At 41.7% G+C, this 19865-nt stretch overlaps 1 pseudogene; it reads right to left on the reverse strand.

Moving 5' to 3' along the window:
• Window positions 1-18297: 18297 nt before the first annotated feature.
• LOC102871368 lies at window positions 18298-18667 on the reverse strand (annotated as a pseudogene).
• Window positions 18668-19865: the final 1198 nt, after the last annotated feature.

Genomic DNA, 19865 nt, shown 5'->3' on the forward strand with positions numbered 1-19865 from the left:
TCAAGCACTGTCCTCCCAGATCCCTCTGCTCTGTTTTTTCCTCTGGATTAGTACCCATTTCACACTTGTAAAATGTTGCCTTCCATATTTTGATAAAGGGAAGTGTGTCTTCCCTTAGAATCTCCCATTACCTCCCAGACCTGGGTTATCATTTCTTTGCTTCCATGACTTCCTGTAGATGCAGAGAACCTACACTGTAACCTCCTGGTGATCTGTCACCTCTCTTGCCTTAAACAGGTCCTCGGCATGTTGCACTTATAACAACAGGCTGTGCGTCTCTACCAATTGAAGCCACCAACTCCTCCACTGGAGAAAGAGGGCAGTCTCCTCCCATGAAGATCAATAGTTCTGGAAATCCAATGGAGGGTCACTGTAAGTGGGGACTGTCGTGGCAGAGAATGTGGCTGTTTAGAAGTTGTGCTAACTTACCTAGCAGGATCAGAGAAGGAGAAGGCTGGCAGTCAGGCTTCCGTTAAAATTACAGGCAAGGAGACTACACAGAGTTTTTCTAACCTGATTTGAGGCAGAATCAATGCAATAGTAACAACTAGCCTTAAAGAGTAAGCAGCATGAAATACCTATTCCACCCTGTGAGCCATCTTATTACCAGCGACAAATACAGCACCTGGGACATATGAGTCACCAGATAAGTATATTAGGAACAAATTAGAAAGTCTTACTATAAAGCGTCAATGCCTATGTCTTTTCTTCTGAGAGCTGTTGGATCAAGAATTTGAGAGACTTTCCTTTTTCCTCATCTCTCAGCACATGAGCAACAGTCTTTGCAAAAAAAGGAGCAATCAAAAGGCAACCCAGACAAAAAGTTTGGGAGCTAGAGACTCAGGCCAGTCACTGTCATCAGAAAATGTACGATACGCATATAGACTAAACAGAAGAGGTCATAAGGTTATTGATTCCAGGACAGTGCATATAGCTATAAATATTTTTCTTTCTGTCCATGGATAACTTGAACCTGGCCAAAGAGGAGGTGAGCACGAGGTGGGAGACCTTCTCATTACCAATGACAAGTGTAGTACCTGGCACAGACACACTGGCCTACATAAACTGAAAGAGCTCTGGTAGCATAATATGGGGCATGACAGATTGCTAACTGTTGCTAGTAGGAACTCCCTGGTCATGCTATGCAAAGAAGGACATTGTCTTCCTATAGAGATTACAACCTCAGAAACTCAAAGGAAGGTCGCTGTATTCAAGAGCAATTGGTGTGGGTTTTTTAAGTTTATCCTCCAATGTTCTATCATCCTTAGTCATTCATTGTCCAGTTCTCTGATGCATAGCAAGTAATTTAAAAGACCATGGCCTATATCAGGTGCATCTTAGCTCCCAGATGATCATCGTTGCTCTTCCGTACTTTGGAGAGGTCTCTGACAGCAGATTTTCCCAATGTAATTAGTCTTTTGATTTCCTGGATGCTGGTACCAAGAGTGTTGATTTGTGGAGCCAAGCAAGAGAAAGCTACTAACAATCTCCATCTCTTCACTGTCCATCATGATGATGCCAATTGGCCCAGTGGTGAGAATCTTTGTCTTCTTGATGTTGAGCTTCAATCCATATTGAAGGCTGCAGTCCTTGACCTTCTGCAGCAAATGTCTCAGGCCCTCCTCAGTTTCAGCAAGTCTGGTTGTGTCGTCTGCATAACGCAGGTTGTAGATGAGTCTTCCTCCAATCCTCATACCACATTCCTCCTCATAGAGCCCAGCTTACTGGATGATCTGTTCCACATTGAGATTGAAAAGATATGAAGATAGGATGCACACATTTCCTGATTTTGAACCATGCAATGTTTCCTTGTTCTGTTCTGAAGACTGCTTCCTGGTCTAAGTATAGCTTTCTCATAAGCATGATCAAGTGTCCTGGGATTCTCATTCTTCTCAGAGTCAGCCACAGTTTGTTGTGGTCTACACAGTCAAATGCCTTTGCATAATCAATGGAACACAGTTAGACATTCCTCTGGTACCCTCTGCTTTCAGCCAAAATCCATCTATCATTGGTTATAATATCCCTGGTGCCACAGCCTCTTCTAAGCCCAGCCTGCACATCTGGTGGTTCTCTGTTAATATGCTGTTCCAGTTGGATCATTTTCAGCAGGATCGTGCTTGCATATGATATTATTCAATATCCACACTGTGTTGGGTCATCTTTTTTTGGGGGGGTGGGGGGAATAGGAAAAAATATGGATCTCTTTCAGTCAGTTGGCCAGGTGGTTTCCTCCAGATTTCTTGGCACAGCCTGGTGAGTGCATCCAAATAGAACAAGAATCAATGTCATTGAGTTGTTGTTCTGGAGAAGAGAGTATTGAATATACCATGAACTGCTAAGAGAACAAACAGGCTCATCCTAGAGATGGTGAAACCAGGCTGCTCCTTGGAAGCAAAAATTTTGAAGCTTTGTCTGACATACTTTGGGCATGTTACAAGGAGGGTCCAGTCTTCAGTGAGGGACATCATGCTTGGGAGGATGGAGGGACAGCACAAGAGAGGAAGACCCTGGATTAGACGGATTGAGTGACTAGGGTAATAGGGGTAAGTGTGTCAGAAACAATGAAATTGGCTCAAGATAGAGCAGAGTTCAGGGCTCTTGTATTTTGGGTTACAAGCAACTTGTTGGCACATAACAACAACAGCATCTTCCTAAATTCGGGTGGCCTAGTGGTAAGAAGTTGTTTTACAATCCCAAAGTCACAAGATTTGAATCTACCAGCTTCTCTGTAGGAAAAGGATGGGTAATTTCAACTGGAGAGATTTATTGCCTCGGAAAACCCACTGGTGGATTAGGTATGGGTCAGTTCTGACTTGAGGACGAAACAAAAACATCCTCCAAAGCTGAGTTGGAATGTCCTTCTCTACAGCTCCTCTATCTCAGCACTCAACCATGCTAATATTTTATTCTTTCTCTCTTCATTGCCTTTTCCCATGTATGACTAGTTGATGTGGTAAGAGCGAGGTGTTATTTTATTGAGGTTTAAATTATGTAAACTTCATGTGACGGTCAAAGTTGTGTGACCAGTTGGCTCGGCCATAATTCTGAGTGGTTTGGCAGCTGTATGATGGTGAAGGTAGGCACTTATGTCATGATGTAACTTGGCAGTTGTGAAATTGTGCAATCACCTTCCCATGATGTAACTATTGGTCAAAGTCCACTGACCCTGGATGCTGCATCTGGTTCCTCATTATCGAACTTCCAGTTCTTGGGATCTATTAGCCTCACCAACACATCAGCCAGCAGCCTGTTGTCTGACCTTGGGTTCATCAGCCACTATAGCTATGTGAGTCAGGAGAAGCCTTGAGCCTGGTGTCTGACCCACAGTCTTCAGCCTTCCCAGCTTCTACAACCACATATTATTGCTAAAAACCAAGGATATTCATTTAGACACCAAGGTGTGCCTGATCCAAGCCACGGTATTCGCAATTGCTTCCTATGCATCAGTAAGTTGGACAATGACTAAGAAAGAATTAACACCTTTGAATTATAGATTTGGAGATTAGTATTGACTATCATATGAACCACCAAAAGAACAAACAAATCTGCGTTGGAGCAGGTGCAAATATGGTGTTCCTTGGAAGCAAGGATGATGAATATTCATCTCACATACTTTGGGCACATTGCCAGGAAGGGCCAGTCCTTCCAGAAGAAGAGATTGTGATGGAAAAGGTAGAGGGTCTTCTAAAGAGAGGATGACCTTCAACAAGATGACTGTCACAGTAACTGTAACAATGAACTTGGGCAGAAAGTTCATTGGGATGGTTCTAGACAGGGCAAGGTGCAGAGTTGTTGTTTACAAGGTCCTTGTGAGTCACAGTTGACTTGATGGCACCTAACTAAAACCACCACCCTGTGACCATGTCCTGAAGACTTCATTCTCTCTCATTCACATATGTGTATATCTCTATCTCTGTATGTGCAGCTGCATTGTCAACCTAAAAGACTACGGTTCAAATCCACCAGCTGCTCCATGGAAGAAAATGGGCAAGCTCCTCTTGTGTGATTAACTGCCTCTGAAAATCCATTGGAGGGTCAGCTATTAGTCAATTCCAATCAGAAAATACACAAAAACTATCAAAATAAACAAAAAAGATGGATACATAGACAGAGATAGAAAGAGATAACTTTGGTGGCCTAGTGAGTAAAGAATTGCACTACCAACCCAAAGGGGCATGAGGTTAAAATCAATCTACCAACTGCTCTAAAGGACCTAGATGGACAATCTCTCCTTGTCTCTGAAAACCTGCTAGAGAGTCAGCTTTGAGTTGGTTCTGACTGAACCGCACCTATATAAATATATGGTGTTGATTGCCTTTGAGTCAAGCATGACTCATAGCAACCCGATGAAAAAAAGGCTTGAAGCCCCTCTACAACTATCAACATTTATCAAAGTTTATAGAGTTTCCAGAGGCAGGTTATTTAGGAATTGGATGCCACTAGCACTGGTGGCCTAGTGATAAGAAGCTGCGTTGCAATCCTGAAGGCACAAGGTTCAAATCCACCAGCTGCTCTGAGGGAGAAGGATAGGCAATCTCCTCTTGTGCAATTAACTGCCTCTGAAAACCTGCTAGAGGGTCAGCTATGAATCAGTTCCAACTCGACAGTACACAACAACATATGTATTTACTTCTTTTTTGCTTCTTTATAGCACCAAGCCAAAGATATCTCACATATTTGAAATATATAGTTTAATAAATTTTACATATGTTACACCTATAAAACCATCATTACAATATAGATATATCAAATTCATCAATATCAGAAAAGTACCCCACACCCACTTAATACCCATCTCCTCCCAGCCCATTCTCCAGCAACTACTAATCTGCTTTTTTCTGTCTACCTAAATGATTTTGTATTTTCTGGAGCCTTACATAAATGAAATATGATACATACTCTTTCTGACTAATTATTCTTTTTTAAGCTAATTATTTTGAACTTCCATCAAGTGGGAGATCTGGTGGTCCAGTAAGAAATTACACTGCCAACCAAAGGCTTGGGTCCACAAGCTGCTTTGAGGGAGAAAGATGGGCAGTCTCCACCCGTGTGAGTTACAGCCTCAGAAAACACCCAGGATGATGGGTTATAAGTAGATTCCAACTCGATGGCATATAACAAGTCCTGAAAGTTGAAGGAAATCCTGGATATTACAAAAGATCAGGTTCTTGGGATGTATCACAACTCAGACTATTCAGATTTGTTCTAGAATATGAAATCCTGATCCCAAAAAGAAGTCCACCAAGAAGAAAAATCTGAAAATCAAACAAGGCAAATAAATGGAGATAAGCAGCCAGGAAAAAAGAAAGTGGAAACGTCTCCTGAATTTTCCTTAATCTGTCACTTACGCCCCCACAGAGCTTCCCCAAGAAGCACTGCCACCAATTTAGCCTAATCTTTCACTAAAAGTATCTTCACTCCCCCTTCTTCCAAACAGCCCACCTCCGCTGTAAATAAAGCCTTTTGTTTTTATCCCTTACCTTTAGCTGAGCAGGAGAAGAGTGAAATTGCCTCCCACTCAAAACATCTCAGTGGAAACTCCACCAATTTCAGATTCAATCCTGTGTTTAGAATATTGAATCTGCTATGACTTAAGCCAAATCTTCCCTCATCAAATTCCCATGTGGACGTGTCAGTGTCTGGCTTCCTCACCCTTCTCCACCAAACATCTGAGACACCAACCCAACTAGGAAATGCTATCCACTGGTAATAAAGTAAATGAATCTCAATATATTACCAAGTAACTAAGGGTGGAAGTTTTTTTTTCCCAATGAGAAATGAGAGGCCTCTTCTGAGTCTTCCTTTTTGTAAGGATAGATCTACCCATGGATCCTTTGCTTGGTGATGACAATTTGGCTATGTCAATGTGTAGGATGCTGGTTTTTCCCCAGTGTTTCAGCACCTAAATAGTTTCTTGTTATACCCGTTACCCTTTTCGAAGCCCTTAAAATGTGTAAATTCCTTCCTCAGCTGGGTCAGAGACCCAAATCCCAGAAACCTGACTATAGTGAGAATTCCAACACCCAACAAGTTAGGTGAGAGGGATTTGCTTTATTAAAGGTTCGTTTCTTCTCTGTGTTTCTTCCAGGCCTGCTGGCATAACTGACCTATTTAATGGGCGTATTTTAATGCATTAAATAGCACAGATTCCAAAACTGTGGTTGAAGGCAGGGCAAAATGATTCCCTTGTAGATAAAGAAGGCGCCACTCCGATTACTATAAAACCTGGCCCCGAATTACCAGACTCTGATTAATATTTCATCTAAGACTAGTCATGAGTGTTGGCCATTCCTTTACCTGACACCTTGCAAGTGGGAGACTCTTTTCACCTCCCACTCCACTCAGCAACACGTGCCAAGAATTCGCTCATGCTTCTAGCAGACTTAATTATCTGTGACTTAATTGGCCTTGCTGGAGCTATGGAGCTGTGAATAAATCCTCTGCGTCTTGAAGATCCCTTTTCCACCTAGCCCTGACTTGTCTTTCCTGCTTTATCTCTTGTGTCCCTCAAATCCTCTTCCAGGCTGTGAAAACATCGCGGCCTTTTCTTTAGTCTTCCTTCTTTTCATCTCACAGGAGAATAGACCCTGGTCCCAACCTCTGCCATCTCTGTCTGTCCTACAACAGTCCATCCTCAAAGTCTAGACCTGAATCCCACCTCACCCTTACTGATTCCCTTGTTTCATCGAGACAAAAGTTGCTTCTTCCTGCTTTGTCGCCTAAAAACATTTAGTTCATTCCATAGATGAGGAAGCAGTCAGATTATCTTGTGTCTATAGCTACACAAATCTAGATGAGAGCTACAATGTGCCTAGAGTATTAGACCCTTTCTCTAGGCACCCACTCCCGTATAGATCAACCCACTCATTCTCAAAGGACTAAGTCTCCAAGAAGTTATTTGAAGCACAAAGTCCGGAACCAAGATCAGTGTCTTATGACCTCATAACTCTTGTATTTAGCCTAGACACTTGGATTACAAATGCTTAAGGAAAAGAGCTTCTCCGCAATTCTTACAATGTGGCTTCTCATCTAGATAGATGATTATGATGAAAATCTCACACTCACTAGATAAACAGATGATTGTTAACAGCTTTCATTTGCTTGGCTCCACAATCAACAATCTTGGTGCCAGCAGCCAAGAAATTAAAAGATAAATTGAATTAGGAAAGTATGCTGTAAGAGACCTCTCCAAAGTACTGAAGAGAAACAATGTCAGTCTGGGGACTAAGGTGCACCTGATCCAGGCCACAGTCTTCGCAATTACTTGTTATGCATCAGAAAGCTGGACAATGACTAGGGATGATAGAAGGAGAATTGATGCCTTTGAGCTGTGATACTGGAGAAGAGTATTGACTATATGATAGATTGCTATTAGAACAAACAGGTTCATCCTAGAGAGGGTGAGACAGAACAGGCTCCTTCTTGGAGAAAAGGATTCTGAGGCTTCATCTGACATACTTTGGACATGTTGCAAGGAGGGACCAGTCTTTGAAGAGGGACATCATGCTTGAGAGGGTGGAGGGACAGTGCAAGAGAGAAAGCCCTTCAATTAGTTGGATTGATTCAGTAACTGGGGTAATGGTGGTAGGGATTTCAGAGACAATGAGACTGGCACAGGATAGAGCAGGGTTTAGCAACATAGGGTTGCTATGAGTCACAGGGGATTCAACGGCACATAACAACAACATGATGAAGATAGAGATGACAGACAACACAGATAAAATGAACAAAGAGAATACCGATCTTACTTTCCTGTGACTGCTGTAACAGAATATCACAAATTTGATGGCTTACAACAAAAACACTATTGAGGCCACAGTCTGATATCAGCATCACTGGGCTAAAATCAATGTGCAAAACAACAACTCATTGCTGTCAGATTGGAAGACAGCTGACCCTCCAGTGGCGTTTCAGAAGCAGTAAATCAGAGTAGCTGGTGGATTTGAACTGCCTGCCTCTGGGTTGGCATTGCGGCTTCTTACCTACTAGGCCACCAGAACCCTCTTCAAAATCAAGTGCAAGTAGAACTAACCCTCTCCAGAGGCTCTAAGGAGAGAAATTATTCTTTATCACTTCTGACTCCTGGTGGCTGCCTATATTCCTTTGCTTGCAGCCACATCTAATCTCCAAGATTAAATTGTTTCCTCTTCTGTCTGTTTGAAATCACTCTCTGCCTCTCACTTAAACCAATACTTATGAATGCATTTAGGGTCCACTCAGATTATCCAGATTATTACTCCAAATTATTGAGGAATAATTATGTCAGTGTGAGGACAAAGGTGAGTCTGATTCAGGCCATAATTTTTCTGATCATTTGTTATGCGTCTGAGAACTGGACAATGAATAAGGATGACAGGAAAAGAATTGACACCTTTGAGCTGTGGTGTTGGAGAAGATCACTGGACATCCCAGGGACAACCAAGAGAACAAACAGATATGTCTTGGAGAGTGCAGCTGGAATGCTCTTTAGAGGCAAAAATGATGAGGCATCGCTTCACATACTTTGAGATTTTGGTAGAAGGGACTATTCCTTGGAGAGGGATATGATTCTGGGAAAGGTGGAGGGTCGGCAAAGGAGAGGAATACCCTAGACCAGGTGGACTGGCATGGTGACCGCTGCAATGGGCTTTGTGTCAGGAAGTGTGAGGATGGCGCAGGAGAGAACAGGATTCAGATTTTTTGTTCATGGGCTCGTTATGAGTTGTACTAAACTCGACAGCACCTAACACAACAGATTATCCAGAATAATGTCCACATGTCAAGATTCTTAATCATGCTGAAAACACCACTTTCTAAATAAAGTAGCATCTGCATGTTCCTTGGATTAGGACCTGCAAACTTTGAAGGCCATCATTCAGCCTCATTCATCACCAGCCCTGGTTGTTACTCCTAAATCGCAGGTATCCATTAGCAGTTGATCTTACAGTTAAACGATAATCATGTTCTAAATAGCAAAATTGGACTTTGTTGAAACCACCTCCTCCTCCCCCACAAGGCAAACACTAAAACCTACCAGAATTTCACAAAAGCCTTTCTTTGGAAGAAGCTCGATTCACTGTGAAGGCATATTCTTCAATATAAAAAAGGAACAGAGCTCAAACATATTGTGGGTCACATTTTTATGGCTGAATCAACAAAACACACTCCATAAACTACAATTTCGTGCAGCACAAACTGTTTCAGGAAACAGTCTTGCTGCCAAGATGAGGGGTGGACGCGGCTCATTCTCTCACCGTGGCCTCTCTGGAAATTCTTTCCCACGTATCTCAAGGTTGCCTGTGCTAACAACAGGGATAGTATATCATCCTCCGGTGACGAGCCAGCTGCCCCCTTGTTTGCAGAGTGGGGGAACTCAGAGCAGAGCAGAACACAAAACGCTTGAAGGTGCCGGAATAGAAACCTTGGACAGTTGCTGTCTGAGGGGTTACCTAAGAACAGCGAGGGCCAACCTGAATGCACACGTTCACCAGAACCCCCTGGACCTCTGCTGACTTCAGTGTGTGGATCTTAGCTAATAAATCCCCTGCTTGGGAAAAACGTACCAGAAGGCGCTCAGACATGGAGAATGCCCACTAGGCCTTTGGTCAATACGATTTTATGGTTTGTTTAAAAATGCTTGGATAACTATTAAGCATCTCTCCCTGGCCTGCCTCCCTGCCTTCTATAAGTCATGCATACATTCTTCCTGTCCCTCTTCCTCTCTTTCTCTCTCCCTCTAAAACTCTCAGGCACATAAACACACACTCTCTCTGTATATGATTGCTCCATTCTGTAGCAGAAACATCATGATTTTTCCACCTCTGCTGAATGTTAAGAATGTAGGTGTAACCAAGAACGTGAGCTCACCAGCCTCCAGGGTCAAGTTCTGCAACTCCTGATCCATAGCAGGACTCCCAGCCCTGAGACTTGATACCAGTGAGGGGATTAGCAGAAAAGAGTGACATTTATTTTTCTGATCCATTTTTCTTTGCTTCTAGCAGCTCCATAAAATGGATAGAATTAGTGAGCTTTCTTTCCCTGGTAGTAGTTCAACCTATTCTATTTTATTTCTGCTAGGTTCAACAAAGACTTGCCAACCGGGTTGTTAACCAGGTTTATTAGTCACAGTCCAGGAAGTCTAAATAAATGCAGCCCGAGAAGGCATGGAGCTGGCAACGTTAGCTCCCCATAGGCCCTCTGGGTCAGGCAGGAAGTCTCCTCCACCACCATCTCAGCAGTTGTCGGCTGGATGGTCATTCTGATCAGGAGCCAGGCCAAGATTCTCTTCCAGTGTCACTCCTGGGGAAGGCTCAGCAGCCGTGACACCCCTCCTGGGAGACTGTCATCCAACTGTTACACAAAACATGGATTTGCATGACAAGCCTGAAACAGCACGGGCATTCCTTCCAAATCCTTTATCTATGCATCCGAAGAGGGTTTCCGTTCGGATAGAGTTATATTTTATATCATGCGGCTTGTTGGCAGTTCTCTTCCTCCTCCTCTAATGTGTGATTTAGAAGAAAAGTACGCAAAGACCTGGAGCTCAAACAATAACAAAATCTATCTTAGCGTGAACAAGACAGAAAACAGAAGCAGAGGGAGATTTAGACTGTCCAGTCTATCAAAACTCAAATTCAGGGATGCAGAATTTTTACGTTCTGGTTCACGGGACAAATCTCTATTAGCTAAACAGATCATCAGAGCAAAGGTGATGTTTTCAGCAGCTTAAAAATATGATCTGAAATTCAGCATCTTATTCCCTGACATTCATTTTCTTCAGTTACTGAAACTGGAGGAGAAGGAGATTTCACCCATCTTTAGGGGAAAATTGAATGATCGGGTTGCTTCTTGAACACATTTATTTATCACAGAAACAAAGGAAACTTCCATTCTCGTGGAAGATGTTCATATTTACCAGGCATGCAGAAAGGAAAGACACAGAAAAGCAACTGAAGAAATTGGAAGGAAAAAAAGATCCAAAGGCTTCTGCTGTTGTCGTTGTTAGGTTTCATCAATTACGACTTCACGACCCTACAAACAACAGATCTGAACCTCGCCCTCTCCTGTGTCGTCCTCGTCACATCTGATGTTCTTGAACCTAGTCACACATTAACCTATTTTGTTAGGTTCTTCCTTTCTTACACTGACCCCTCCACCCTTCTAAAAATGATGTCCTTTACCATGCACTGGCCCTCCTAACAACATGCCTAAAGTATGTGAGGTGAGGTGTCGCCTTTCTTGCCTCCAAGGAGCACCCTACTTGTACTTCCTCCAACACAGACTTGTTTGAGGGCAGTCCATGAGATAGTCAGTACTCTTCTCCAGCATCACCACTCAAAGGCATTGATTATTCTTCTATCATCCTTACACATTGTCCAATTTTCAGATGCAGAGCAAGCAATCTAAAAGACCACAGCTTGGATCAGACGTACCTTCGCTTTTAAACTGACACCCTTACTCTTTAGCACTTTGGAGAGGTTCTTAGAGACTACTAAGGACATCGGTGTTGGTTAAATTTCTCTTCTCATACTTTTTTTGTCCATACACATCAAGAACACACCCTTTCAAATCCAGAGGCAAGTGCAACAATGAAGGAATGGAAATCCAAAGTCTCTAAATTTTCATTGAAATTAATAATAACTTTTTTTTAATCCAGAGACAGAGAACTAGTCTTCTGTAAAACATCTAGTGTTATAAACACAATGCAGAGAAGGCAGATATCCTGCCTCCCACCCTCACTTTCACCAATACCTTTATGATTGTCTTAAAACATCAGTCTTCCTAGAAGAGGTTAGGTATGAAATCGCTTGCCACTTAGCATACATTCCACTTCTAGATAGTTCAGCAAAGGAGAAAAAGTAGACATGCAGACAAAGTAGGCTGAGAGCAACAGAAATAGAAAGGTCAAGTTACCAACCAGCTATATGGAGCTCGACCTAAATTTGGACATGTGGTCAGGACACAGTCCATTGGACTTCCAGGGTGACAGGTCTTCAGTAAGAAGGGGGAAAGGTATTCCTTCCTCTTGGCAGATTCAGCCTCACAGATGTCACACTTTCCTAGGGCAACCATAGCAAAATATCACAATGCTGGTTGCTTTAAAGAACAGAACCTTATTTTCTCATAGCTCTGTAAGCTGTACACCCAAATTCAGGCTATGAACAGGGCTGAAGAGCTGTTTGTAAACAGGGACTATCTTTGATGTTACTATTAGTTAAGTCATGTTGTTATTGTTATTATGTGCTATTGAGTCACTTGAAACTCATAGGGACCCTATGTACAACAACTCTTAACCCTGCTCTACCCTAAACCAACCTTATTGTCTCTGACATACCTACCCCCATTACTCTAGTCACTGAGTCAATCCATCTCTCCAGGATCTTTCTCTTTTATGCTGTCCCTCTACTCTCCCAAAAATGATGTCCCTCTCCAATGTCTGGTCCCTCCTTGCAACATGTCCAAAGGATGTAAAATGTGTCCAATCACCCAACCAAATCCACTCCCCTCCACTTTATTCCAACTACAGTGACCCTCATGAGGCTGTACATCTGTACTGGAGGACACTGTTTCCCAGAGAGCAGCTGGTGCATTCAAATCACCACCTTTTTGGTTGACAGTGCAATACACATGCACTACACCAGCTGATCTTAATCACTTTTATGCGATGTTTGATAAACAGGAGAAGAGATGCAAAAACAAGAGTCACACAAAAGGTAGAGACAGCATATGAGGATCTACCTACAAACCCAGGAACACCTAGAGCTACCAGAAATTGAGAAACAAAGACTGTTCACAAAAACGATAGTTAGAACATAACAATCTTCCTGGGAGCACAATTCAACCCTTACGAACAGGGCACATAGCTTTAGAGTCAGCTCCCACTTTTCTCCTCAGCCAGTCCTCTTTAGGGGGGAGAAACACTGACCAAAGCATGGACAGCAGCTCTGGCAAAGATGAGAATTAACTTTCACAACTTCACTTATGAACTAGCCTTGAGAAAACAACTTTCAACAATAGCAAAATTTAACAAGGCAGCCAACAGCCTTGGTAATATTTGCACATATTGGCAAAGTTGTGGGGAGATATTGGAACTCTTATTCACTGCTGCTGGGAATGTAAAATGGTACAACCACTATGGAAGGTAGCCTGGTTCTTACTAAAAAAAATTGGAAATAGAAATATTATTCAACCCAGCAAGTCTACTATTGGGAATATCCTCTAAAGAACCCAAAGCCTTGATTCAAACAGATACATGCACACTCATGTTTATTGTTACATTATTCACAATAACAAAGATGGATGAAGACTAAGTGCCCATCAACAAATGAATAGATAGGGGAAAACCATGGGACATTCACACAATGGAATATTATACAATAATGAAAAACAAGGAACTTGTAAAATACTGCACAACATGCATGAGCCTGGAAGTTATTATGCTGAGTGAAGTATCTCATCACAAAAGGCCAAATATTGCAAAACATCGCTGTTATGAAAGAAACATTGACATGGGGAATTGTGAGGAGAATATGAAAAGAGTGGATAGATAATGAACACTGCATTAGAACAGAAGAAGGGAAGAACTGTCTGAGAGGAATGTATGATTAGTCATTATATGTATGACAACAATCTGGAACAAAATGTGCATTGCAAAGTGGTCTATGGAAGGCGGAAGGGAGAGGGAAGGAGAAAAGTGTACAACAATAAATGAATGAAAGACTAACCTTTTCGTAAAATTTTCTTACAATCATAATTAAAAAGAACTTACACCAGAAAACAAAAGAGAGGCCTTAGAGCCTGTTGGTTACCTTGGTTTTTATTCCAAGCTGAATCCATACACCCAGCATGTCTTCTTCACTTTTTCTATGTGTCCCAGCTATCTTCCGCTCTCTGAAGATTGAAAGGCTGAGTATGTCCTCACTCTCACTAGCTCTCACTTTTCTCTATGCCTCCAACCTCTTTGTATTTGAAATCTCCCCTTCTCCCCTTGTCCCCTCTCCTGTCTCCCTGTTGTCGCCCTGTTGCCCAGGCACAAATCAGAAGCAAAATATTCAACAGGTTTCCAGTATTTATTTTGCTGAATTACTACTGAAGAACCAAGTGTGACCTGACCATTCCAAGCCTAAGATACCTTCTGTGAACTCCATTCCTTACAGTGAAGTGTATTTGTTCAGTTATGTGAAGCCCTCGGGGAATTTTTGTGTCAACTCTATTGATACAGTAACAGTGGCAATGGGGGTTGGTGTGTCAGAGTTAGTGAGACTGGCTCAGGACAGGGAAGGGTTCAGAGCTGCTGTACATAGGGTTACTATGCATCACAGGTGACTCAATCAATAACATTCTATGACAGGTTTGGAAGCAGGAGTGGCATCCGCTTCCTAAATAACTTGCTTCCAGAAACTCTATGAACTTTGATAAATGTCTATAGTTGTAGAGGGGCTTCAAGCCTCTTGTTCATAGGGTCGTTATGAGTCATGCTTGACTCAAAGGCAATCAACAACAACAACTCTATTATACCCAAAGTGTCGTTATCCTGGTCCTGTGTAGTTAACTCATATGGTCTTGAAACAAATCTTCAAACTGGCCATTTCTCCAGAGACTATTCAGTTAAGGCAAAAGCAAATGTAAATTCATGTGCATAAATTATTTCTTTTATAATAATTCATAAAAGACTAGAGGTTAGCAATATTCCAGACATCCAAACTTCCGTTTTCTCCAACTTGAATTATTCCTCCTGTCCATGTCCTTAGGTCCTGTGATTTGATGGAAGGTCTCACAGAAAATAATAAAAAGTCATCAGAGAAATTACAAGATTGTGGATGATGTGAGCCAGTGTATATAGTGGCAGAGACTGGTGAGCTATGGGCTAGGAGCTGATAGGCTGATGTTGTCCGCTATCCACTGTCAGCGCCACAGACCAGCTTAGATGCAGTGCCCCCAAGAAAACAAGCACGAAGCTATAAACCTCACCTCCAGGAGAACCAAGGGTGGCCACTTAGGTAATAGCTTTGAGGAGGTTGGGACTTGTATCCCAATCTAATCCTATCATTTTAATGCAATAACGAACTCATCCTTGAACGAGATTTTTAAGCATAGAAAAACAGGTTAGAATCACAAAAAGGAAGATGATAGAAGGATCACATTACTTCATTCATTGTACCACACTATGGCTTAGAGCGGGAATATATTGTTCATTTGATGAGTTTTTTAAAATTTAGTAGAATAGTTAAGAGTTTAGAGAACATTAAGTCTGTAAGTATTTTCTGACTATTTCTTCTTGCTATTTTTAGGTGCTGAGTTGAGTACAACTCATAGCAACCCTATGAATAACAGATCCGAACCTGTCCTAGCCTGTGCCATCATCCTGTGTCATCCATGACACACTTAAGACTATTGCTTCAGTCACTGTATTAATCCATCTAGTTAAGGGTCTTCCTCTCTTTTGTCAAACCTCCACATATTCAAGCATTGTGTTCCTCTCCAAGGAATAGCCTCTTCTAGCATCATGCCCAACGTATTTAAGACAAAGATTTGTCATCTTTACCTCCAAGGAGTACTCTCATTGCATTTTCTCCAATAATATATCTGCTTCTTCTTTTGGCAGTCCATGGGGTATTCAGTACTCTTCTCCAACATCACAGTTCAAACGCATTAATTCTTCTGTCATCCTTTTTCAGGGTCCAGTTTAATTTGGAGAAGTTCCTGACTGGACGCTTTCCTGGTATAATATGTCTCCTGATATTCTGCCTGCTGATTCCAAGTGTGTTGGTTGTGGATCCAACTAAGATAAATTAGTTCACAGTTTCAATCTTTTCTCCGTCCATCTATCATGATGTTGCCTAATTTGTCCAGTGGTGAGAATTTTTGTTTTCTTCAGATTGAAATGTAATTCATATTGAAGACTGTATTCTTTGATCTTCTGCAGCAAGAACATCAAGTCCCCTTCATTTTCAGCTAGAAAGTTTGTGTCATCTGCATAATGTGCGCTGTTAATGAGGCTTCCTCTGATCCTGATGCCATATTCTTCTTCATAGAGTCCAGCTACTCAAATCATTTGCTCAGCATACAGATTGATTGGTATGGAGAGAGCCTATAACCTTGGCATAGTTTGCTTTTAAACAATGTAGTGTTTCCCTGCACTGTCACAAAACAACTTCTTGTTCTAGGTACAATTTTCTGATGAGCATAAGTGAGTGTTCGGAGATTCCCATTCTTCTCAGTATTAGCCATAATTTGTTATGATCCACATAGTCAGATGTTTTTTCCATAGTCAACAAAGTACAAATAGACATTCTTCTGGTATTCTTTGCTTTCCTCCAGGATCCATTTGACATCAACAATGACTTGGTACCACGTCTCTTCTAAACCCAGCTTGAACTTCTGGCAGTTATCTATCTCTGTACTGTTGTGGCCATAGGTGGATGATCTTTAGCAATATTTTGTTAGCATGTTACATAATAACATTGTTTGATAATTCCCACATTCTGTTGAATCACCTTTCCTGGGAATGGGAACAATTATGGATCTCTTGCTGTCAGTCCGCCTGGAAGCTGTCCTCCACATTTCCTAGCATAGACTGGTGAGCACGTCCAAGGCTGCATCTGTCATTTGAAACATGCCAGTTGGTATCCCACTGATTCCTGGAGCCTTATTTTTTGCCAGTGCCTTGAAGTGCAGCTTGAATTTTTCTTTTGTTACCACTGGCTCTTGATCATGTGGTACTTCTTGAAATATTCCAGTGTGAAGCCAATTCTTTCTGGTACAAGTGAGTCTGTGTATTCCCTCCATCTTCTTTGATGCTTCCTGAATCATTCAATATTTTACCCATAGCATCTCTCAATATTGCTACTCATGACTTGTATTTCAGTTTTTTCAGTCAGCATGAGAAATGCTGAGAAAGTTCTTCCCTTTTTATTCTCTAATTCCAGCTCTCTGCACATTCCATTATAATCCTGTGCTTTGTCTTCTTCAGATGCCCTTTGAAATCTTCTGTTCATCTCTTTTACTTCAGCATCTCTTCCCTTTGTTTTGACTTCTCAGTGGTCTAGTGCAATTTTCAGAGTCTCTTCTGGTATCCATTTTGGTATTTTATTTCTCCTCTTTGTAATGACAATTTTTGTTCTCTTCACAGATCATATCCTTGATGTCATCTCAAAACTCATCTGTTCTTCAATCACTTGTGTTCAATGCTTCAAATCTATTCTTAAGATGATTTTTAAATTCAGGTGGGATAGACTCAAGATCATATTTTAGTTCTCATGGACTTATTTTCATTTTCTTCAGCCTCAATTTGAACTTGTTCAGGAGTAATTGATGGTTTATTCCACAGTCACCGCCTAGCCGGGTTTAAAGGCCGAAAACGAACCTCCCCCGAAAATCCCTGCAAAAAAGGAAAAAAACCGAATCCCAAGCAAATAACAAGTGAAAAAAAAGGTTGGGGTTTGGGGTTTTTTTGGTTTTTTTTAAATATTATCCTTGTCTTTAATATCATTTCATTGTAAATTTACATAATAATTGGCTGCATCTTAACAGCTGGCTTGCAACAAAATTTCTGGAAACGTGTTCACTGGCTCTTGTGAGCAGCACAAGCCAGCTCAGCACAGCACTGTCCCCAGGCCCAGGAGACAGCAGGCTGATGATGTCCACGCCTCATGATACTGGCCTAAGGGAGACATCCTTGGAGGTACTGCTGCTTTATCATGGAATTTTCTTTTGGAATCTCTGGGAAACAGCAGGAGAAGGAATCTTTAGACAGACTGTCCTTTTCATGTATATGCAGTTATACCCTGGCCATCATCATATATATATATATATATACACACATGGAAGCTTAAAAGTTGAGAATTAAAACAACCAGAAGGGGAAATGGGCAAGATCCTAATGGCCAAGGAAGGGCTGACTTCCAAGCAAGGGATGGGGACCCAGCCAAGGAGATGGACTGGAGGAGCTGAGGCACAAAGCTGGCCATGGCTTCTCAGGTCTCTGTTCACAACCTCAAACAAGGCAGACAGCAGAGTGGGGCAGATGCCTTTATTGATCTGGCCAGCATGGTGCCAGGAGTGGGCTCAGGCAAGTTCTGCCTGCATGGCTCCTGCCTCCTCTCTCCTGGGAGCTCACCCTGCATCCCGGGAGAGAACAGTGTCCTGCGGAGGAGCCAGGGTCAGAAATACAGGGCTGGAATCTGTGAGGAACTCAGGGCCATGTATAAAGAGTGCAGTGATGAGGTCAACTGGCTGGTGTCCACCAGGGCAGAGCAGAGGCTCCCCTTCCACAGGAGCCTGCGAGGGGTCCCATGGGGGACTTTCTCCTCATGGCCGCCTACTGGGCCCTGCGTGCCATCAGCATCTCCCGGATGTTGTCCTCGGCCTCCTTCACACTCCGTTCAAGGTAGGATTTCTTCTGTTGCAGTTCTTTAATTTTTTTCTACTGCTATTTTCTGTTTTTCTAATAGCTGGTTGTGAATTACCTCCTTTGACTGAAGAATAAACACTCTTCCTACACCTTCATACATGTTAGTTTCATCCACCAAAGTCATGATCTCTGTATCTGTAAGATGTGCATGTTTTTTTGTTCTGGTTAGCTGTTCAATCTGTATGTCTGCAAGCTTCACTTTCTGTTGCGCGTCAATAACTTTGGCTTGAAGCTCTGTAAAGTCCTTCTTCAACTCCAGATTCACGGGGGCAGCCATCTTGGTTTAATTTATGCGCCTGCGCAGTGAGAGAAAGCCCATGTTTGTGTTTTTTAAACACACACACACACACACACACACAGAGGCCTCTTCTCCATATTTCCTTTCAAGCAGGAAGGACTGTCCTTTTGGGGAGGTAACTTTCTAATAAATCTGCTTTTACTTTTTTACCTTAGAACATATATACACAAAAAAAATTTTTTTAAAAACATACACACACACAAAATGTAGCCATTTGTGTTTTTTAAAAAAAGATGTTTGCCATCAACATACAGAATTGTATCAGTCTATTTCTGGCCTCATACTTGTCACTAAGTCTGTACTTTCAAACCAGCATTCCTTTTTCATTGTTCCCAAAGTGTGCATACCAGTCACCAGATATGATTAACACATCCCGATTGCATATTCGGCCCATTTTAGACTGCAAAATATGGTAAATTCTTCAATTTCCTTCTTTTGACTTTAATTGTTGGTGTGTATATTTGAATACATATTGCTATTTATAGCTTAGGTACCTATATTCTTTATTGTTTATTATTGTTCTCATTAGTACATCATTTGTCTGTCAGTTTGCTGTACTGATGTAACTTGTGGGTTGCTATCGTGCTGAAAGTTATGCCACTGGTATTTAAATACCAGAAAGGCCACCCCTGGTGGATAGATTTTAGTGGAACTCCCAGATTAAAACAGACTAGGAAGCAGAATTGGCCACGCAGTTCTTTAAAAAGCAGGCCTTTGAAAACCCTGTGAACAATAGAGGAACATGGATCTAGTATTAGAGATGAGCCCAGGTTACAAGTCTATCAAAATGAGTAAGAAACAGCTGCAAATATGTATGAATGTTGGAAAACTAGAAGTTGTGAAAAATGAAATGGAACAATGAATGTCGACATTCTAGGCATTAATGAGATGAGATGGCCCGTTGGGCACTTTGAATCAGGTAATCACATGGTGTAGTGTGTGAGGAACACAAACAGAAAAACAATACTGTTGCATTCATAGCTAAAATTTCAAGTTCTTTCTTGAAGTGCCATGCTATGAGTGATAGCATATTATCCCTATACATACAAGGAAGAATTTCTTAGACATACACAGTTCCAAGTACAATAACAATGCTTTAAGATTTTTTTTCTTTCTTTTTTTTTAGCCATAAAAAGACTTGTTTTATTGAGGTGTTGTTTTGTTTTGTTTTTAATTG

Source organism: Elephantulus edwardii, unplaced genomic scaffold (assembly GCF_000299155.1).
Source record: "Elephantulus edwardii isolate Elephantulus edwardi_28Jun2011 unplaced genomic scaffold, EleEdw1.0 scaffold00075, whole genome shotgun sequence".
Taxonomy (NCBI): domain Eukaryota; kingdom Metazoa; phylum Chordata; class Mammalia; order Macroscelidea; family Macroscelididae; genus Elephantulus; species Elephantulus edwardii.